The sequence below is a fragment of the Bubalus kerabau genome, chromosome 9 (genome assembly GCF_029407905.1).
Source record: "Bubalus kerabau isolate K-KA32 ecotype Philippines breed swamp buffalo chromosome 9, PCC_UOA_SB_1v2, whole genome shotgun sequence".
In the NCBI taxonomy this organism is placed as follows: Eukaryota; Metazoa; Chordata; class Mammalia; order Artiodactyla; family Bovidae; genus Bubalus; species Bubalus kerabau.
Window position 1 is genome coordinate 40,263,125 of NC_073632.1, and position 23,928 is coordinate 40,287,052.

The following is a 23,928-nucleotide window of genomic DNA, read 5'->3' on the forward strand; positions in this document are numbered from 1 at the left end:
AACATACACTGGATCATAGAAAAAGCAAGGGAATTCCAAGAAAATCTATTGTTGCTTCATTGACTATGCTAAAACCTTTGACTGTGTGGATCACAACAAACTGTGGAATATTCCTATATAGAGAAAGCATGGGAGTTTCAGAAAAACATCTCTCTCTGTTTTATCGACTGCACTAAAGCCTTTTACTATGTGGATGATGACAAGGAAAGCTCTTAGAGAGATGAGAATACCAGATCATCTTACTTATCTCCTGAGAAACCTGTATGCAGGTCAAGAAGCAACGGTTAGAACCCTGTATGGAACATCTGATTGGTTCAAGATTGAGAAAGGAGTACAACAGGGCTGTCTGCTGTCACCCCTTTTGTTTAACCTGTACGCTGAGCATATCATGAGAAATGCTAGGCTGGGTGAGTTACAAGCTGGAATCAAGATGGGCAGGAGAAACATCATCAACCTCAGATATGCGGATGATACCACTCTAATGGCAGAAAGCAAAGAGGAACTAAAGGACTTCTTGATGAGGGTGAAGGGGAGAGTGGAAGAGCCGACTTAAGACTAAATGTTAAAAAAACTAAGATCATGGCATCAGCCCTATTACTGCATGGCAAATAGAAGGGGAAAAGTTGGAAGTAGTAACAGATTTCCTCTTCTTGGGCTCTAAAATCACTGTGGACAGTGACTGCAGCCATGAAATCAGAAGGCGATTGCTTCTTGGCAGGAAAGCGATGACAAACTTAGACAGTATGTTGAAAAGAAGAGACATTACTCTGCCGACAAAGGTCCGTATATCAAGGCAATGGTCTTCCTAGTGGTCAGGTATGGTTGTGAGAGCTGAACCGTAAAGAAGGCCAAAGAATTGATGTCTTCGAACTGTGATGCTGAACAGCAGGGAGATCAAACCAGTCAATCTTAAGGAAGATCAGCCCTGAATATTCACTGGAAAGACTGATACTGAAGCTGAAACTCCAGTATTCTGGTCATCTGATGTGGACAGATGACTCAACTGCCCTAGAAAAGATTGAGGGCAGAAGGAGAAGAGGGCATCAGAGGATGAAGTGGCTGGACAGCATCACCGATGCAATGAACATGAACTTGTGCAAACTCTGGGAGATGGTGAGGGACAGGGAGGCCTGGCGTGCCGCAGGCCATGGGGTCGCAAAGAGTTGGACACGACTGGGCAATGGAACAACTTTCTTAAAGAGATGGGAACCATACCACATTACCTGCCTCCTGAGAAACGTGTATGCAAATCAAGAAGCAACAGTTGGAACTGGACATGGAACAATAGATTGGTTCAAAATTGGAAAAGGAGTATATGTCAAGGCTATGTATGGTCACCCTGCTTATTTAACTTACATGCAGAGTATATCACGCAAAATGCCAGGCTGGATGAAGCACAGGCTGGAGTCAAGATTGCCTGGAGAAATATCAATAACCTTAGATATGCAGATGATATGACTTAAATGGCAGAAAGTGAAGAGGAACTAAAGAGCTTCCTGATGAAGGTGAAAGAGGAGAGTGAAAAAGCTGGCTTAAAACTCAACATTCGAAAAACAAAGATCATGGCATTTGGTCCCATTACTTGGTCCCATGGCAAATAGATGGGGAAAAAGTGGAAGCAGTGTCAGATTTCATTTTCTTGGGCTCCAAAATCAATGAATATGGTGACTCAGCCACAAAATTAAAAGACACTTGCTCCTTGGAAGAAAAGCTATGACAAACCTAGACAGTGTATTAAAAAGCAGAGACATCACTTTGCCAACAAAGGTTCCTTTAGTCAAAACTATGGTTTTTTTTCCAGTAGTCATGTATGGATGTGATAATTGGACCATAAAGAAGGCTGAGCACTGAATAACTAATGCTTTTGAACTGTGGTGCTGCAGAAGACCCTTGGGAGTCCTTTAGACTGCAGGGAGGTCAAACCAGTCAATCCTAAAGGAAATCAACCTTGAATATTCATTGAAGGACTGGTGCTGAAGCTGAAGCTCCAATACTTTGGCCACCTGATGCGAAGAACTGACTCGTTAGAACAGACCCTGATGCTGGGAAAGATTAAGGACAAGAGGAGAAGGGGTTGACAGAGGATGAGATAGTTGGATGGCATCGCTGATTCAACAGACATGAGTTTGAGCAAACTCAGAGATAGCGAAGGACGGGGAAACCTGGTGTGCGGCAGTCCATGGGGTCGCAAAGAATTGGACATGGCTTAGCTACTGAACGAAAACAACAGCAGCAATCATTTATTTTAGTATGGATTGGGTTATTATCCAATGTGTGTGTGTTAGTCGCTCAGTCATGTCCGACTCATTGCGATCCCCTGGACGGGTAGCCCGCCAGGCTCCTCTGTCTGTGGAATTCTCCAGGCAAGAATACTGGAGTGGATTGCCATTTCCTTCTCCGGGGATCTTCCTGACCCTGGGATCAAACACGGGACTCTTGAATTGTGGGCAGATTCTGTATCATCTGAGCCACTAGGGAAGCCCAAGCAACCAAAACCAAAAAATACAGATGACCATACAACATCCTATAGTACCTATAGTAATTTGTTGCTCAAATGATTCCAGCTTTTACCATTGGGAACTCTTTCAGGTTGACTCCTGTGATACTTTGTGTTCTCCCCCCGTCCTTTTGTTTTTGAGCACTTCCTTTTGAATGCTATAGGGTGTTGTATGGTCATCTTATGTTTTCCCTACCATAGACCTAGAATCAGCCATTGCTCCAGAGAGCCCTAGTTTTTTTGTTTTTGTTTTTTTTTTTGCTGGAGAAGAGTATTTAGAAACCAAGATCTGTGTGCTGGGAGTGCTTGTTACTGCTGGGGTGTCATTGCTTCTGTGCCATCATGAAGGACAGAAGTAGCTTCTCTAGGGTATATATACTCACCTGTATATATGTGCATATCTAAAATTATTTGTGTCTATTCATAAGTATCTGTATTAAGCTAAGTTAGTTCTTACAGATGTCTCTCACTCTAGTCCAGTACAGCAGAGCTCATTTTAGCTTTTTCCCCTCCTTGTCTGTAATTTCCCTCTCCAGCAGTGAGGCACCTCCTACCATCTACCATCCATTTACATATTTGTTAATCTCCAGTGTACAAGTAAAGCACATTTGGAAGTATTAACCCATATTTCCCTGTATTCGTTTCCCAGGGCTACCATAACAAATTACCATAAACTGGGGGCTGCTTACAACAGCAGAAATATATATTCTCACAGTTCTGGAGACAATAGATTCAAAATCAAGGTATCAGCTGGGCTCTGTTTTTCCGAAAGTTCTAGTGACAAGTCTTCCTTAATTACCTCTCTAGATTCTGCTGGTCTGGGAATCTTTGACCTTCTGTGGTTTGTGGCACCATACCTTTCTTCTCTGCTTCCTGTACATGGCCTGCTTCTCTGGGTCTCTTCTGTGTCTTCATATATCTCTCTTTCCCTTTGTAAGGACACTGGTCATTGGATTTAGGGCTCACCCACGTACAGTATGACCTCATCTTAACTTACTACATCTGTAAAGACCTGATTTCAAAATAAGATAACATTCACAGGTACTGGGGGGTTAAGATTTCAGTGTGTCTGTGTGGAGCACAGAATTCATCCCACAGCACTATTACATGTATTAATATCTGGTTAAATAGAAAGGCATAAAATTTTTGGAGAGTAATTTGAGCTAAGTGGAGTTGAAAATAAAACAGGAAACCACTGTGAAGTTTTAAAAAATGTATTATTAGTTATTTGGTCTCATCAATAAACTTTAAAAATTAATGTTTTTGAGGATAGAATTGTGTGGAAAGGATACAGATCTGGAGATTTAAAAGTTGTAGAATGGATGTTCTGGGGTGTGTTTTTTTTTAAATCTTTTTTTAGTGCTATTGCAAAGCTGTTTAAGCAAATCAGACAGTCGGTTAACTCTGTTTCCGTGTTGTAACTTCTGAAAAGTTTACTTGGATTCAGAGATAAATTTAGCTTTTTTAAGATTTGGCTTAGACATTCAAGATTAATGCTCTTTTTCTAGGCAGTTACTTCCCAGGTGGTGTAGTGGTAAAGAATACACCTGCCAGTGCAGGAGCTGCAAGAGACGCAGGTTCGATCCCTGGGTCAGGAAGATCCTGTGGAGTAGGAAATGGGAACCGCTTTAGTATTCTTGCCTGGGAAATTCCATGGACAGAGGAGCCTGGTGGGCTACAGTCCAGGGGTTGCAAAGAGTCGGATGCGACTGAACATGCATGCATGCACTTTAATTTCCGTAGACTATTATGGTATTAATCTGGGTCCAGGTGGGAAATTTTCTTCCTGAGTTCTTCCAGGGAAAGCTTTAAAAAAAAAAAAAAAAAAAAATCCCTTCTTTTGCCCATATTAGGCCACACAGTGTCAGGGCTGTGATGCTATATTTTCTTAATGAGTGGCTGAAAAACTGAAAATACCTCATTGAGAATATGATAGTATTTTTTAAATAATTTCCAGAAACTCTTTGATTCTGCTATGTATTATTATATATAATTACTCATCTTTTCTATTTCTGTTTAGAAAAATGCCTTTTCTCTTTATTCTTTGAATTAATTTAAAACTTATTTGTGTCAATAGCAAATATCACTGCTTTTCTCACTGAATAATTCATCAGGTGTTAAATACAAATCCCTATAATGTTTTAGGGATAAAGAACATGATTTTCACTTTCTTCTTGAATTGGGCTGATGTGTGAAGATGTTGTTTTCTTTTGGCCTTTCATTATTTCTTGCCATTACCTCCAAGTTGAACTCCAACTCCTTTTCCTGCTAGTTATTTAATTAATACATAGAATGAGTGATTTTACTGGTATGTTACAGAGCACTGTACAAGATATTCGAATGGACAAAGAATCCATTGAGTTTAAGGCATTATCATAGAAGGTAGTGTTATTTAGAACCTATTATATATGGATGAAGCAATGTCAAAGTTTGAAGACAGAGGGCAAATAGGGCAAGAGTTCTCGGAAAGGATAGTAAGTGTAAGGGTGGTGCATGAAAATAAGAAGGAGTTATAGGATTCTAGGAAATTGGCAATAACAGAGACGTGGTGCTTCTGTAGAAAATGAATCAGAATTATGGTTTGAGTGATAATACTGATAACAGATGACTTTGATTGTAATTGTTTGACTGTCAGGAGAGGTACAGGGTACTCCTGTTAAAAAAATCAGTTGTTTAATAATTTTATCTAAAAATAAGGAATAGTTTTAGCAGGCTTATTAAAGATTATTTATTTAGAATGAAAGCTTGGTGTGTTTGCTGATGTAACACCTGATTCCAGTTAGTGTAGTTTTCTTGCCTGAATTTATGTTTTTCTGAAGTTTTCCTGATTTCTGTTTTGTGAGAGCTGTTCATTGGTTTTTTACCATCTCTGTTCTTTGGAAAGTTTCCTGAGTCTTCTAATTTGTGATCTTTGTTTTTCCATGTTGGATTGCTTCATGTCATCATATCTGTTTAGTATAAAGGGCTCAGGGAAAAAAAGGTCGTGGAGGATTATTGAGTGTTGAAAATAGCCTTGCATTAGAATGTAGCTAATAGGTTATTTCTAACATAATGTCAGCTTTAAAACATGCTGTGGGTTAGATTATTCCATATCAGTGTCATGTGGATACTTTATATATGCTTTGCATATTAATACTTTGGTCTTTAATTATATCAGTCATTTCGTCATTCACTAACCGTAGGCTTACAAAGTGTTTGTTTTTTCTGATTTATAAAATTAAATCTATTCTTATTAAATTCCAAACCTTATCGAATAACCTAAAAAATATTTATCTCCTTTGTACTAAACCCTCCAGCTGAGAATTGTGGTAGTGTACAATTATATTAATTTAAATAATATACATGAAATTTGGACCTGCTACCAAACACAGCTGGAGTTTGTTTTAGAGTGTATCTGCAGAATATTTTAGTGAAGTTTTACTATTAAAATTTGTCTTAGAAGAGGGTACATATTCCTTCTGGATTTCTGAGGCTTTGGCATGAAGTGGTGCATTATTTGGCTGTGACAATTTTTTGGTGAAATGTATGAATGCATTTGAAATCTTAAACCTGATTATTTGCTGAGTAATATTCCACTATATGTACACATACCACATCTTCTTTGTCCATTCATCGGTTGATGGACATCTAGGTTGCTTCCCTGTCCTGGCTATTGTAAACAGTGCTTCTGTGAACATTGGGATGCATGTGTCTTTTTTGATTATGATTTTCTCAGAGTATATGCCCAGTGGTGGAGTTGCTAGGTCATATGTTAGATTTATTTCTGGCTTTTTAAGGAATCTCCATATTGTAGTCCCTAATAGCTGTATCAGTTTATATTCCCATCAACACTGTACAAGGGTTCCCTTAGCTCTAGTGAGACGGACGAACCTAGAGCCTGTTATACATAGTGAAGTAAGTCAGAAAGAGAAAAACAAATATAGTATATTAACGCGTATATATGGAATCTAGAAAAATGATATTGATGAACCTATTTGCAGGGAAGGAAATGAGACGCAGAGGTGGAGAATGGACTTGTGGGCAGTGGGGGAGGGAGGGAGTGGGATGAATGGACTTGTGGGCAGTGGGGGAGGGAGGGAGTGGGATGAATGGAGAGCAGCGTCAACAGACATACACTGTCGGGGCAAGATGGACAGCTGGTGAGGAGCTGCTGTGCGGCATGGGAGCCCAGTCTAGCTCTCGCTCATGACCTGGAGGGATGGGAGGGAAAGGGGAGGAAGGCAGCAGAGGGAGGGGATGTATGTATAATTATGGCTGATTTGCGTTGTCCTATGGTAAAAACCAACACAATGTTGTAAAAATTTCTTAAAAATCAAAAAAAGATTATTGTTAAAACCTCAATATACATAGCAAATAACTGCATGATTTATATACTACATGGGACTGACTAGTAACAAAAACTCCCAATTTAATTCTTACCACAATTTACATACTATGCTTGATACAATATGTGTACTTACAGCCATTGTAAATTATTGTCATTTCCTTTCTGAAGATATCTAAGGCAGTTTATGGAAAACAGTAGTATAGCACTGTGTGATCCAGTGTGGTAGCCACTAGTAACATGGGGTTACTGAGTGCTTGAACTATGTCTGCCCAAATTGAGATGTAAGATTCGCACTGGATTTGAATAAAGAAAAGACTGTAAAATATCTTATTAATACTTTTTAATATTGATTGCATAATGATATATTTTAGATATAATGGATTAAATAAGTTATTGAAGTTAGTTTTACCTTTTCATTTTAATTTTTGATGTGATTGCTATAAAACTTAAAATTATAAATGTAGCTTGTATTATATTTTTATTGGACATTTGGTAGTGACAGTGTAATTTGTAAAGGGTTTACTTTCCAATTTCATGAGCATATATGTATGTTTATATATTTCCCAGTAGAAATGGCATTGGCTTCTCAAAATAACTCTTGTCCCTCCACTTAATACTCAATATAATAGAAATTTATAGCGATTAGCATTATTTCTGTGATAAACTATATTCTGCCATCAGTCTGGGAGTCCTAAGAGCTTACTCCTTCTGTCATTTTGACAGTGCTAACGGCCTCACTGCAGTGGAATTGCCCTGGTTCTTTTGGCAAACAGAAAGTTAATGTAGCTATGGTGAGATACAAATGTCTGGGTTAGGGGAGATTTTAGATAGGAGAATCCCTGAAATTCTAAAGAGTTCTCTTGCCCACTTAGAGGATAGAGTAAAGGAATAATGTCAGTAATTGTTGCTAGAATTCTCCAGTTGGGTGTGAAGTGCAGGCTTCATTAGGAGGAAGAGGGAACCTTACCCTGGAGTCTCAGAGCATACTTGGCTGCTAGACCAGTGGATACCCACGTGAAGCCGAGCAAGTAAAGAGTGTGATTGCACCAGTTTTTCATGTGTAAAGTTTGGTTGGAATTTGAGTGTTTAGGAGGGAAAAGCCTATCTTGCTACAAGCTTCTAAAATACGTTCTCTGCCAATAACATTATGCTTGTGTTAGATAATTCAAATATGTAACCTGTAATAGTAAATTTTGAGTTCTTGTTTATCTTAGCAGTTATTTTATTTTTAAAAGATGATCATGATTAAGTGGTATACCTCTATATACTAAATGTAAATTTAATTTTTGAGGTAGACATAAAAGAACATGAATAAGTTTTACTTCAATTCCATGACATATTAAGTAAGCAGTACAGCTGTGAAGTAAGTCATCAGGCTTTAAACAAACTGAAAGGTTCTGTCTAGTCAGACCTTTAGTGTTGTTTGCATGTAACTGATGTTCCAAGTGATGCTGTTTGGTCATTGCTGAATCCGCAAGGTATTCTATGAATCATCTGAAAAAATAACATACTCTTTTCTACTATTCCTCTTTATTTTAATGTTGTGTTTTTTGATTATTTAAAAACTTAAAATTCATACATGAATGTAGAATATATATTTATCATACAGACTCTAAATGCTTTAGGAATTAGAAATATCCAATTTTATAAGTGACCTTATATGAAAAAGGTACCTTTCTATGCTCTCTTCTGTGCAGCTTTTGGAAGTCTGTTCATTTATTCACTTCATAAACATATATTGAATACTTAAGCTGTTTCAAGAACTGCAGAGATCAACATGGAGAGGATTACATCAGAACTCAGCAGGGAAGGGAAGGGACTCTCCTACAGAAAAATACTCTAAAATTACCACTGAGTGATTTACTTTTAGCATGGTATTTTGAGATTTTAAATAATGCTAAATAAGAGTGTGACATTTTTGTATTTAACAAGTTGGAACACTAATTCAACATTAGCGGCGCCACTTTTTAGCTGTGGTAATTTGTTCATGGGGTGTCAGATTCCGAGGTGGGAGGAAATAGATCTGTGACGTGAGGAGATGAGCCTGCAGGACTACCAAATTGTAACGTAAGCCACACCGCAGATCACCTGTTTGTTCTGTGATTTTCTTTGCTGAGACCTGGAGGCCATGTAAATAGCTGCTGTTGGCTCAGAGAGGAGAGTTGTCTTCGACGTATACAGCACTTGTTGTGTAGGGCATAACCTCCCTGTGGTTCCAGACTTGAGTGATTAAGGGAGAAGCAAGAGGAGGAGAGGAGCCTGAGTCTAAAAAGGAACTTACGATTTGCTTAGACTTGGCTCTGTAGCTTCCACAGGAGCCTGCCTCTCGTGAGTCACAAGGTGCCTGAGAGGCAGGCTCACATGCAGTTCTTTTATCTTTTAAAACTTGAGTTCGGAAATGTAGCTTTAAATAGTCTATTTGGGGATAATTTTCAAACATATTTATATATTTTACTAATGAAAAGGTAAGGTGGAATTAGATATTTTTTCTTTGATAATTCCCAACTGCTATATGTATTAGAGATAATTTTCTTATCTAATTAACCTCATTTATTTCAAATAGGAGGGACTGACAAAAGTGGACTTTACTTTAATCATATCTTCATTAGTTAGTTGTTTTTACTAAGAAATAATAGGACTGTCGAATAGTATAAATTTTGAGGTCATCTTGTGAGTGTATGTCAAAAAGGAAGACAAATAAGAAAGGTTAACATTTGCTGCGTTGTGGTTATTTTATGAAGAAACTAAGGCCTTTTAAGGTAAGGACTTGTTTAGTCATTTATTTATTCATGTAACCAATATTTATTGAGTGTATATTATGTGTCAGGTATTATGCTAAAGGTTAGAATTAAATAGACATTTTCTCTGTTCATTATATACATAAAGTCTAGTGGAGAAGACAAGACAGGAAATAATTATAAAAGAAGAGATGGTTGGATGGTATCATTGACTTAATGGACATGAGTTTGAACCAGCTCTGGGAGATAGCGGAGGACAGGGGAGCCTGGCGTGCTACAGTCCCTGGAGTCTCAAAGAGTCAGACATGACTCAGTGACGGAATAATTGAAATGTAACTTACATACCATACAATTCACCCATTTAAAGTGGACAGGTTAGTGGCTTTTAGTATATTCACAGAGTTGTATAAACATCATTGTATGAATTTTAGGACATTTTTACCACCCTAAAGAGAAACCTGACTCCCCTTAGCCACCACCCTCAACACCCCTATGCTGTTAACACTAGACAAGCACTAATTTTGGAAGACATCATACAAATTTTCCAGGGCTCTGTTTTCTTTGCTTGTATATTTTATTTTATTTATTTATTTATTTTTTTGCTTGTATATTTTATTACAGTGAGTAAGTTTCATTACCTTACTTTGCTAAATGGTTTCTTTCTTTTTTTTTAAATATAACTATTTATTTTAACTGGAGGCTAATTACTTTACAATATTGTATTGGTTTTGCCATACATCAACATGAATCCACTATGGGTGTACATGTATTCCCCATCCTGACCCCCACTCCCACCTCCCTCCCCATACCATCCCTCTGGGTCTCCCAGTGCACTAGCTCCAAGCATCCTGTATCATGCATTGAACCTGGATTGGCGATTCGTTTCATATATGATATTATACATGTTTCAATGCCATTCTCCCAAATCATCCCGCCCTCGCCCTCTCCCACAGAGTCCAAAAGACTGTTCGATACATCAGTGTCTCTTTTGCTGCCTTGCATACCTGGTTATCATTACCATCTTTCTAAATTCCATATATATGTGTTAGTATACTGTATTGGTGTTTTTCTTTCTGGCTTACTTCACTCTGTATAATAGGGTGTTTTTCTTTCTGGCTTACTTCACTCTGTATAATAGGCTCCAGTTTCATCCACCTCATTAGAACTGATTCAAATGTATTCTTTTTAATGGCTGAGTAATACTCCATTGTGTATATGTACCACAGCTTTCTTATCCATTCGTCTGCTGATGGACATCTAGGTTGAAACTGCTGTGATGAACATTGGGGTACAGGTGTCTCTTTCAATTCCGGTTTCCTTGGTGTGTATTCCCAGCAGTGGGATTGCTGGGTCGTATGGCAGTTCTATTTCCAGTTTTTTAAGGAATCTCCACACTGTTCTCCATAGTGGCTGTACTAGTTTGCATTCCCACCAACAGTGGAAGAGGGTTCCCTTTTCTCCACACCATCTCCAGCATTTATTGCTGGTAGACTTTTGGATCACAGCCATTCTGACTGGGGTGAAATGGTACCTCGTTGTGGTTTTGATTTGCATTTCTCTGATAATGAGTGATGTTAAGCATCTTTTCATGTGTTTGTTAGCCATCTGTATGTCTTCTGTGGAGAAATGTCAGTTTAGTTCTTTGGCCCATTTTTTGATTGGGTCATTTATTTTTCTGGAATTGATCTGCAGGAGTTGCTTGTATATTTTTGAGATTAGTTGTTTGTCAGTTGCTTCATTTGCTGTTATTTTCTTTGATTCTGAAGGCTGTCTTTTCACCTTGCTTATAGTTTCCTTTGATGTGCAGAAGCTTTTAATTTTAATTAGGTCCCATTTGTTTATTTTTGCTTTTATTTTCAATATTCTGGGAGGTGGATCAAAGAGGGTTCTGCTGTGATGTATGTCGGAGAGTGTTTTGCCTATATTCTCCTCTAGGAGTTTTATAGTTTCTGGTCGTATGTTTAGATCTTTAATCCATTTTGAGTTTATTTTTGTGTATGGTGTTAGAAAGTGTTCTAGTTTCATTCTTTTACAAGTGGTTGACCAGTTTTCCCAGCACCACTTGTTAGAGATTGTCTTTAATCCATTGTATATTCTTGCCTCCTTTGTCAAAGATAAGGTGTCCTTAGGTGTGTGGATTTATCTCTGGGCTTTCTATTTTGTTCCATTGATCTATATTTCTGTCTTTGTGCCAGTACCATACTGTCTTGATGACTGTGGCTCTGTAAGTAGAGCCTGAAGTCAGGCAGGTTGATTCCTCCAGTTCCATTCTTCTTTCTCAAGATTGCTTTGGCTATTCGAGGTTTTTTGTATTTCCATACAAATTGTGAAATTATTTGTTCTAGCTCAGTGAAAAATACCGTTGGTAGCTTGATAGGGATTGCATTGAGTCCATAGATTGCTTTGGGTAGTATACTCATTTTCACTATATTGATTCTTCTGATCCATGAACACGATATATTTCTCCATCTATTAGTGTCCTCTTTGATTTCTTTCACCAGTGTTTTATAGTTTTCTATATATAGGTCTTTTGTTTCTTTAGGTAGATATATTCCTAAGTATTTTATTCTTTTCGTTGCAATGGTGAATGGAATTGTTCCTTAATTTCTCTTTCTGTTTTCTCATTATTAATGTATAGGAATGCAAGGGATTTCTGTGTGTTGATTTTATATCCTGCAACCTTACTATATTCCTTGATTAGCTCTAGTCATTTTCTGGTGGAGTCTTTAGGGTTTTCTATGTAGAGGATCATGTCATCTGCAAACAGTGAGAGTTTTACTTCTTCTTTTCCAATTTGGATTCATTTTATTTCTTTTTCTGCTCTGATTGCTGTGGCCAAAACTTCCAAAACTATGTTGAATATTAGTGGTGAAAGTGGGCACCCTTGTCTTGTTCCTGACTTTAGGGGAGATGCTTTCAATTTTTCACCATTGAGGATAATGTTTGCTGTGGGTTTGTCATATATAGCTTTGATTATGTTGAGGTATGTTCCTTCTATTCCTGCTTTCTGGAGAGTTTTTATCATAAATGGATGTTGAATTTTGTCAAAGGCTTTCTCTGCATCAATTGAGATATTCATATGGCTTTTATTTTTCAATTTGTTAATGTGGTGTATTACACTGATTGATTTGCAGATATTGAAGAATCCTTGCATCCCTGGGATAAAACCCACTTGGTCATGATGTATGATCTTTTTAATGTGTTGTTGGATTCTGATTGCTAGAATTTTGTTAAGGATTTTTGCATCTATGTTCATCAGTAATATTGGCTTTTCTTTTTTTGTGGGATCTTTGTCAGGTTTTGGTATTAGGGTGATGGTGGCCTTATAGAATGAGTTTGGAAGTTTACCTTCCTCTGCAATTTTCTGGAAGAGTTTGAGTAGGATAGGTGTTAGCTCCTCTCTAAATTTTTGGTAGAATTCAGCTGTGAAGCCGTCTGGACCTGGGCTTTTGTTTGCTGGAAGATTCTGATTACAGTTTCCATTTCCATGCTTGTGATGAGTCTGTTAAGATTTTCTATTTCTTCCTGGTTCAGTTTTGGAAAGTTGTACTTTTCTAAGAATTTGTCCATTTCTTCCACGTTGTCCATTTTATTGGCATATAATTGCTGATAGTAGTCTCATGATCCTTTGTATTTCTGTGTTGTCTGTTGTGATCTCTCCATTTCATTTCTAATTTTATTGATTTGATTTTTCTCCCTTTGTTTCTTGGTGAGTCTGACTAATGGTTTGTCAATTTTATTTATCCTCTCAAAGAACCAGCTTTTGGCTTTGTTGATTTTTGCTATGGTCTCTTTTGTTTCTTTCACATTTATTTCTGCCCTAATTTTTAAGATTTCTTTCATTCTACTAACCCTGGGGTTCTTCATTTCTTCCTTTTCTCGTTGTTTTAGGTGTAGAGTTAGGTTATTTATTTGACTTTTTTCTTGTTTCTTGAGGTATGCCTGTATTGCTATGAACCTTCCTCTTAGCATTGCCTTTACAGTGTCCCACAGGTTTTGGGTTGTTGTGTTTTCATTTTCATTCATTTCTATGCATATTTTTATTTCTTTTTTGATTTCTTCTGTGATTTGCTGGTTATTCAGCAGCGTGTTGTTCAGCCTCCATATGTTGGTATTTTTAATAGTTTTTCTCCTGTAATTGAGATCTAATCTTACTGCATTGTGGTCAGAAAAGATGCTTGGAATGATTTCAATTTTTTTTAATTTACCAAGGCTAGATTTATGGCCCAGGATGTGATCTGTCCTGGAGAAGGTTCCGTGTGCACTTGAAAAAAAGGTGAAATTCATTGTTTTGGGGTGAAATGTCCTATAGATGTCAATTAGGTCTAACTGGTCTATTGTATCATTTAAAGTTTGTGTTTCCTTGTTAATTTTCTGTTCAGTTGATCTATCCACAGGTGTGAGTGGGGTATTAAAGTCTCCCACTATAACTGTGTTATTGTTAATTTCCCCTTTCATACTTGTTGGCATTTGTCTTACATATTGCGGTGCTGTTATGTTGGGTGCATATATAACTGTTATATCTTCTTCTTGGATTGATCCTTTGATCATTATGTAGTGTCCTTCTTTGTCTCTTTTCACAGCCTTTGTTTTAAAGACTATTTTATCTGATATGAGTATTGCTACTCCTGCTTTCTTTTGGTCTCTATTTGCGTGAAATATCTTTTTCCAGCCCTTCACTTTCAGTCTGTATGTGTCCCTTGTTTTGAGGTGGGTCTCTTGTAGACAACATATATAGGGGTCTAGTTTTTGTATCCATTCAGCCAGTCTTTGTCTTTTGGTTGGGGCATTCAACCCATTTACATTTAAGGTAATTATTGATAAGTATGATCCCATTGCCATTTACTTTATTGTTTTGGGTTCGAGTTTATACACCTTTTTTGTGTTTTCTGTCTAGAGAAGATAGTTTAGCATTTGTTGGAGAGCTGGTTTGGTGGTGCTGAATTCTCTCAGCTTTTGCTTGTCTGTAAAGCTTTTGATTTCTCCTTCATATTTTAATGAAATCCTTGCTAAGTACAGTAATCTGGGCTGTAGGTTATTTTCTTTCATCACTTTAAGTATGCCGTGCCATTCCCCCCTGGCCTGAAGAGTTTCTATTGAAAGATCAGCTGTTATCCTTATGGGAATCCCCTTGTGTGTTATTTGTTGTTTTCCCTTGCTGCTTTTAATATTTGTTCTTTGTGTTTGATATTTGTTAATTTGATTAATATGTGCCTTTGGGTGTTTCATCTTGGGTTTATCCTGTTTGGGATTCTCTGGGTTTCTTGGACTTGGGTGATTATTTCCTTCCCCATTTTAGGGAAGTTTTCAACTATTATCTCCTCAAGTATTTTCTCATGGTCTTTTTTTTTTTGTCTTCTTCTTCTGGGACTCCTATGATTCTAATGTTGGGATATTTACATTGTCCCAGAGGTCTCTGAGATTGTCCTCATTTCTTTGAATTCTTTTTTCTTTTTTCCTCTCTGTTTCATTTATTTCTACCATTCTATCTTCTACCTTACTAATCTTATCTTCTGCCTCCTTATTCTACTATTTGTTCCCTCCAGAGTGTTTTTGATATCATTTATTGCATTATTTATTATATATTGACTCTTTTTTATTTCTTCTAGGTCCTTGTTAAACCTTTCTTGCATCTTCTCAATCCTTGTCTCCAGGCCATTTATCTGTGATTCCATTTTGTTTTCAAGATTTTGGATCATTTTCACTATCATTATTTGGAATTCTTTATCAGGTAGATTCCCTATCTCTTCCTCTTTTGTTTGGTTTGGTGGGCATTTATCCTGTTCCTTTACCTGCTGGGTATTCCTCTGTCTCTTCATCTTGTTTATATTTCTGTGTTTGGGGTGGCCTTTCTGTATTCTGGCAGTTTGTGGAGTTCTCTTTATTGTGGAGTTTCCTCACTGTGGGTGGGGTTGTACGGGTGGCTTATCAAGGTTTCCTGGTTAGGGAAGCTTGTGTCCCTGTTCTGGTGGGTGGAGCTGGATTTCTTCTCTCTGGAGTGCAATGAAGTGTCCAGTAATGAGTTATGAGATGTCAATGGCTTTGGAGTGAGTTTGGGCAGCCTGTATATTGAAGCTCAGGGGTATGTCCCTGTGTTGCTGGAGAATGTGCATGGTATGTCTTGCTCTGGAACTTGTTGGCCCTTGGGTGGTGCTTTGTTTCAGTGTAGGTATGGAGGCATTTGATGAGCTCCTGTTGATTAATGTTCCTTGAAGTCAGGAGTTCTCTGGTGTTCTCAGGATTCAGACTTAAGCCTCCTGTTTCTGGTTTTCAGTCTTATTTTTACAGTAGCCTCAAGACTTCTCCATCTATACAGCACCATTGATAGAACATCTAGGTTAAAGATGAAAAGTTTCTCCACAGTGAGGGACACCCAGAGAGGTTCACAGAGTTACATGGAGAAGAGAAAAGGGAGGAGGGAGATAGAGGTGACCAGGATGAGATGAGGTGGAATCAAGAGAGGAGAGAGCAAGCTAGCCAGTAATCACTTCCTTATGAGTGCTCCACGGTCTGGACTGCTCAGAGATGTTCACAGAGTTATACAGAGAAGAGAAGAGGGAGGAAGGAGACAGAGGTGGCCAGGAGGATAAAGGCGGGGAGTCAAAAGGAGAGAGACAGATCCAGCCAGTAATCTGTTCCCTAAGTGTTCTCCACTGTCCAGAACACACAAAGAGATTCACAGAGTTGGGAAGAGAGGAGAAAGGGGAGGGAAGAGATATAGGTGACCTGGTGGAGAAAAAGGAGAGTCCAAAGGGGGAGAGAGCAGCCAAGCCAGTAATCTCACTCCCAAGTAAAAATGGGTACTGAAGATTGGGTTCTTAAAGGTACAAAATTGATAACAAATACCAAAAAGCAAAGATTAAAAATCTAGAGTAGAGGTTGGATTTTCAAAAATACACTAAAGAAAAAAAAAGTCACAAAAATTATAAAAAAAATATATATATATGAAGTTTGCTTTAAAAAATAGGGTATCTTTTTTTTTTGCAAAGTAATAGTAGGTTATAAAAATGAAAATTAAAGGAGTAATAGAGGACTTAAAAATAAAAAAAAATTAAAGAATTATAGTAAAAATAGTAAAAATGTATCTGGGACTTTCTCTGGTGGTGGTATGGGCAGGGTGGGTTCAGTTCATTTTCGGATAGTTCCTTGATCCGGCTTATATTTCTCAAGATCTGTAGGCCCCTTCCTCTGTAGTTGGTACTAACTACAGGGTTTTAATCTATTGCACTTGCCTCTGTTTTAGCTTCTTCTGTTTGCTGGTCTCTTCAGTGTCTAATTTCTGCCCTGACACAAGGGTGCAGTGGTGGACAGTTTTTTAGGCTCACTTGTTCAGTGCTGTGGGGAGGGAGGGACGCTGCAAACAAATAACACTGGCGAGTGTTTGCACTGTCTCGGCCACACTGGGTTTGCCCCTGCTCACAGGCGTATGTACTTTCCTTGTCTACACTGCTTAGGCTCTAGGTTGCTCTGCTGGGAACTGTCCGGTGCTGGCCCTGGGCTGCATGCACCTTCCACGTCTAAGCTGCTCAGGTTCAGGCACTCGGGTAGTCCTCAGAGGCGCAGACTCAGTTGGGCCTGCGTTTTGTGCCCTTCCCAGGTCCGAGCAGCTCAGGTAACCAGGTGTTTGGCGAGCACGGTCGCTGCAACTTACCACTGCTCGGTTTTCTGGGTGTACAGCCAGTGTACCTTCTCAGGCGGATGTTAACCATCCAGAATCCCAAGAAGTCTTAGTTAGCAATGAAGCCTGCTTGCAGTTTGGTAGCTGATGCCTCTCTAGGGCCGCGATTGCCCTCTTCCGGCTCTGGCTGCCCTCCCCTGCCTGTCACCGGAAGGGGATGGGCCGGTCTGCAGCCGGCTAGCTCTGCTCAGTCCTTTGTTTTGTGAGCGGGCCTGGTGGTGTCTTAGGTTAGGGCTTTTTGCGTGGTAGCTATCCCCCAGTCTGGTTTGCTATACCAAGTTAGTTCCCTCAGATTGCCCTCGGGGCATTCAGGCCCGGTCCTTACTCTAAGCATTGCAGCCCACGCCTCCCTGCCCAGCCCGCGCTTGCTAGCAGCGGGTGCAGGTGTCTGCGCTGCTGCTCCGCAGGGGCAGTTACCGTTGGGCACGTAATCTGTGGGTTTTAATTATTTATTTATTTTCCCTCCTGGTTATGTTGCCCTCTGTGGCTCCAAGGCTCGCCACAGGCTCGGCAGTGAGAGTGTTTCCTGGTGTTTGGAAACTTCTCTCTTTTTTAAGACTCACTTCCCAGGATGGAGCTCTGTCCCTACCTCTTTTGTCTCTCTTTTTATCTTTTATATTTTTTCTTACCTCCTCTTGAAGACAGTGGGCTGCTTTTCTGGGTGCCTGATGTCCTCTGCCGGCATTCAGAAGTTGTTTTGTGGAATTTTCTCAGTGTTCAAATGTTCTTTTGATGAATTTGTGGGGGAGAAAGTGGTCTCCCCGTCCTATTTCTCCACCAGCTTAGGACCGCCTTTCCTAAATGGTTTCTTTAAAACACTTCAGCTTAATATAAAATATCTTCTCGTTCTTACCCTTTTTTCTTTTTTACAGAATATTTTAAGTGTTACTAAGATAAAAAGATGGAGAAGGAAATGGCAACCCACTCCAGTGTTCTTGCCTGGAGAATCCCATGGATGGAGAAGCCTGGTAGGCTGCAGTCCATGGGGTCGCACAGAGTCGGACACGACTGAAGCGACTTGGCAGCAGCAAGGTAAAAAGAAGGTGAAATGGTAAACCTACATGTACACAATGCCAAAGTTATACAGGTATAAATTCTAACACATGGCAATATTATTTCAGATATTCTGTGCTCATCCCCATACCTTAGGTAATATTTTAAGCAAATCGAGATTTCCTTCTTAAACTTTAATTAAAATAGTAGTAATATTTATTTTGCATTTACTATGTGTAAGGCATTATAAGAGGTTTACGTGAGTGTTTCAGTTAATAAAAAAATTACATGTTGGGTACAATTCTATATCCATTCTGTAGGTGACATAAATGATATTTAGACTGTTCTCTAACCTGTTTCCCTATTTTATTAAGGTTCATTTCATTGATGAACAACCTTATGTTGCTGTAACTTCATAGCTTTGGCACTTTCAGGGCTGTTGATGATGGATACTCCCATAACATGATCTCCAGAAAATTACAGTAAATTAGATAGTCAGTTGACCTTAACCTTAATAAGAATATGTGCTGTATTTTTTTGCAATGTGAGGTTTTATAGTTCTGATGTGGTGGTTGTTCAGTCACTAAGTCATGTCTGACTCTTTGTGACACCATGGATTGTAGCATGCCAGGCTCCTCTGTCCTCCACTATCTCCCAGAGTTTGCTCAAATTCATGTCCATTGAGTCAGTGATGCCATCCAACCATCTCATTCTCTGCTGTCCTCTTCTTTTGCCTTCAGTCTTTCCCAGCCTCAGGATCTTTTCCAGTGAGTTTGCTCTTTGCATCAGGTGACCGAAGTATTGGAGCTTCAGCTTCAGCATCGGTCCTTCCAATGAATTTTCAGGACTAATTTCCTATAAGATTGAGTGGTTTAATCTCCTTGCAATCCAGGGGATTCTGGAGTCTTCTCCAGCACCACAATTCAAAAGGAACAATTCTTTGGTGCTCAGTCTTCTTTATGGTCCAGCTCTCACATCTGTACATGACTACTGGAAAAACCATAGATTTGACTGTACGGACCTTTGTTGGCAAAGTAATGTCTCTGCTTTTTAATATTCTGTCTAGGTTTGTCATAGCTTCTGTACACGATTAAAAATTTTTTCACTATAGAATCCTTCTAAGGTAAAATACCTTGGACATGGAACAACAGACTGGTTCCAAATCAGGAAAGGAGTACGTCGAGGCTGTATATTGTCACCCTGCTTATTTAACTTCTATGCAGAGTACATCATGAGAAACACTGGGCTGGATGAAGTACAGGCTGGAATCAAGATTGCCAGCAAAAATATCAATAACCTCAGATATGCAGATGATACCGCCCTTATGGCAGAAAGTGAAGAGGAACTAAAGAGCCTCTTGATGAAAGTGAAAGAGGAGAGTGAAAAGTTGGCTTAAAGCTCAACATTCAGAAAACGAAGATCATGGCATCTGGTACCATCACTTCATGGCAAATAGATGGGGAAACAATAGAAACAGTGACTTTATTTTTAGGGGCTCCAAAATCACTGCAGATGGTGACCACAGCCATGAAATTAAAAGACGTTTGCTCCTTGGAAGAAAAGTTATGACCAACCTAGACAGCATATTAAAAAGCAGATACATTACTTTGCCAACAAAGGTCCATCTAGTCAAAGCTTTGGTTTTTCTAGTAGTCATGTATGGATGTGAGAGTTGGACTATAAAGAAAGCTGAGCACTGAAGAACTGATGCTTTTGAACTATGGTGTTGGAGAAGACTCTTGAGAAGTCCCTTGAACAGCAAAGAGATCCAACCAGTCCAACCTAAAGGAGATAAGTCCTGAATATTCATTGGAAGGACTGATGCTGAAGCTGAAACTCCAATACTTTGGCCACCTGATGCGAAGAACTGACTCATGGGAAAAGACCCTGATGCTAGGAATGATTGAAGGCTGGAGGAGAAGGGGATGACAGAGAATGAGATGGTTGGATGGCATCACTGACTCAATGGACATGAGTTTGAGTAAGTTCTGGGAGTTGGTGATGGACAGGGAAGCCTGGTGTGCTGCAGTCCATGAGGTTGCAAAGAGTCGGACATGACTGAGTGACTGAACTGAACTGAACTGAAGGTAAAATACAATTACCTTCTCTTCACTGAGAGAAGGTAAAAAAATATAACTTAGAAGATGTTAATAACATATCTGGGTTTGCACAGCTGTTCAAATGATGGAGCTGAGGTTCTTCAAATCTAACTCTAAAAGTATGCCCTTACCCACACCATTAGATATCTGTTCTTAAAGTGAGACACTAGAGGAGGAAAACGGAGAGGTGTAGTGTAGTGTGTAGGATAGGATAGGTAACACTAGACTGAGAAACAGGAGACTGGGATTCTATTTTGAGATCTGTACTTAGTCAAGTAATCTAACCTTTATAGATTTAGTTCTTCATTTACATATGGAATTAGGTCAGAAGTTACACACAGAATACTTTTTTGCTTGTGAAATCAAATAATTTCAAGGCAGTATTCAAAACAATTATGATTTATGTTCATTTACAAACCAAATAACTGTTTTCCTTTGCCCTGCATCTCTACTTAATTTTCTTGTTAATCTACATTATTGCTGAAAAGAAAATATTTGAATTTAAAACTTTAAATGTGACATATAAGAGCATTCAGCTGTAGTAGATTTGCAGAAATTAAAATTGTTTGTTGGAGGTATATTTTGTATCTTTTTGGACCTCATTTTTACTTTCATTGTTATCCATCCATCCATCCATCCATCCATCCATTCATACACTCAGGTTTTTCTATCATTTTGCATCTTGGCGTGGTAGAATATGACTTGCTGAGCCTGACCCAGCTGACTGACCTGAATGTAGTCCACTTTTGAGACCTGTGTTGAACCCAGGTATTTCTGACCTGGAAAGACTCTCAGTCAGACAGCCATGGGTTTAGAGTAGAGGTTAATGACTTCATATCTCCCCAGACATGTAGGTGGTTAGAGGAGCAGATGCTAATTTTTTTGTCAGTTCTATCATAAAGTAACAGTTTTTTTTCCTGAGAAAATTTGAATTTTCAAAATCACTCTTCATAATTTGAGATTATTACAATTTGATTTATAAACATTTTTAGAGAGAAAGAACACTTGCAGCTCTTTGCAAGTAAACTGCTGATGAGACCATCTAAATTGAAACTCATAAGAGATATGTAGTAAATGGTACAGTTGAAAGAAATTTTAAAAGCCTTTCATAAAATACTACATAAAAATACTACATGTAGAACATAAAAATACTACAGTTTTGGTGTAAATACAAAAAAGGAGCTTTTTTTTTTTTTAACTGACCAACTTTTAAAATGAGTTTTGCCTTGAATTGTTGACCTCTTTAAACAGTACCTAGATTGTCCTTTAAGTTGCCAATAATCTGACTGCAGATCAGAAATGCTCCCCCCACTTTAAAAACCTGCTTTTCATCTTATTTTACATAAACTTACAAAATGAAGTTTCTTAATTTGTTGTGAATGATTGGTAAGAGTGTACAAAAAGGGCTTGAGAACTAACTTGTGAACAGTATAGACTTATATAATTATTTTAAACAAGTAATTTTAGAACTTGTCACTCAATTTCTGCCTTAGTAGGATTTGAAGTGACTTCACAAAATACAATTGAGAAATATAAAATAGTTAAGAAAAAAAGGTGATTGGTGATAATGATTAGACAATAACTAAATGAGAACCAAGATTTGCACATAATTGTGTATTATTACTATCAAGTACAGTTGCTGAAATAGTAGGTCAAATGTTTGGCAGTAGGGAAACAGAAGCTTCTCATTATAACAAGTAAAAGCAAGCAGTTCAGGAAAGTATGCTTTTCATGATTTTGATACCTGATACACAGTTCTAATGTTCTTGATGGTTATTTCTGTATGATTCTTTAATGCAATCATTCTCAGTTTCTATGCAGATACCATAGTGCCAAAATAGGACTTAATATTTTAGGTATATCTTTTGTAAACATTTAGCTGGATTTAAAAATTATGTGAACAGTTCTTTGAGTGGATTTTTACTTACTGTGATTGTTAAATTTTGATGCATTTTTAATCATATTGTATACTTTCTGTTCTGCTTTTCTCAAGCCTTTTCTTTCTTACCTTCTTTTGATTCACTTTTTCTCTCATGACATTTTCCTTCTAGTGTATCACAAGTTGTACACACATATCTTTAAAAAATCTTTACTGAGCTATAATTCATATGCTGTATAATTCACCCATTTAAAGTATACAGTTTAATGCTTCTTAATATAGTCTCAGAATTGTTCAACTGTTATACAATCAAATTTTAGAACATTTTTTAGCTCCTCCTCCCCTAAGAAATCTGTAATCTCTCTCTCTCCATCTTTCCTCCCATCCTCTTAAGCAGTCACTTATCTGTATAAATTTCTTTGTTCTGAACATTTCAGATAGAGTCATCTAATATGTTGTCCTTTGTTACTGATTTTCACTTAGTGTAATGTTTTCTAGATTCATTCATGTTGGAACACGTATCAATCAATACTTCTTTTCATTACTATATAATATTCCACTGTAACACTTTTTATTTATCCATTTATCAGTTGATGGATGTTGAGTTATTTTGACTTTTTGACTAATAATACCTCTCTGGATATGTTTTCATTTCTCTTTGGTGTATACCTTGGAGTGGAACTGTTGGATCATATGGTAACTCTTATTTTTGATTTTTTGAGGAACTGCCAAACTGTTTCTTAAACAGCAGTACTATTTTACACTCCTATCAGCTTTGTATGAGAGTTCCAATTTCTCCACCTCCTTGCCAACACTTATTATCCGTCATTTGGATGATAGCCATCCTAATGGGTGTGAAATGGTGCTCATTGTGGTTTTGAATTGCATTTCCCTAAAAATGTTGAGCATCTTTCTGTGTGCTTTAATAAGACCATCTGTTGATCTTTGGAGAAATGACTTTTCAAATTTCACATCCATTTTTACATTGGATAATTTGTATATTTATTATATAATCTAATTGTGTTTCTCATATAATCTGAAGTCCCTATCAGATGTATAATTGCTAAGATTTTCTCCCATTTTATGGGCTGTCCTTTCACTTTCCTTATGCTATCATTTGTAGCAAAATTTTTAAAAATTTTATTCAGGTCCAATTTATCTTTATTTTCTTTTGTGCTTGGGCTTTTGGTGTTGTATCTGACAGATTACTCCCTGACTTAAAGGTCATGAAGATTTACGCCTATGGTTTCTTCTAAGGATTATATAGTTTCAGCTGTTACATTTAGGCCTGCGATTCATTTTGAGCAATACTTGTTGAAAGTATAAGAGAGGAATCCAGCTTTATATTTTTTTGCTTGTGGCTGTACAGTTTTGAGCTCTCCCTATTCTTTTAGTTGTTTAGAAATTATAATATGCATCTCTAACTTGACTATAATGTTAGAATGCTGTTCCATCCTTGTTTTATTCATCATAGTTGATATTTTGGTTTTCTTTGCCCTCTTTTTGTTAACCCACAAGTTACATATTGTTATATAACCATTGGTGTTCTTAGGTTTAATCACACGTTTATTTTTTTTAATCTTGTTTTTACAACTCAGGACTCATTTTTCTTTTTTAGTGAAAGAACCTTAAATGTTAGTACAATTTTAGTGAGTCTCTCGGTGATAAGCTCTGTTTTTGTTTAGCAGGATGATATATTTTGCCTTCGATCTTGGAA

At 37.9% G+C, this 23,928-nt stretch overlaps 1 protein-coding gene across 10 annotated transcripts in view; it reads left to right on the plus strand.

Moving 5' to 3' along the window:
* CEP85L (centrosomal protein 85 like) overlaps positions 1-23,928 on the plus strand; it is a 140,740-nt gene that overhangs the window by 31,935 nt on the left and 84,877 nt on the right. The window contains exon 1 of one of the 10 annotated variants that reach the window (XM_055535072.1): positions 8,809-9,289. The exons of 8 other annotated variants lie outside the window; for them this stretch is intronic. The gene's annotated coding sequence lies outside the window, so the exon portion shown is untranslated. Of the gene's footprint in view, positions 1-8,808; positions 9,290-9,311; positions 9,584-23,928 lie in introns of those variants that run through there. One more of the 10 variants, XM_055535071.1, reaches the window with a different exon arrangement.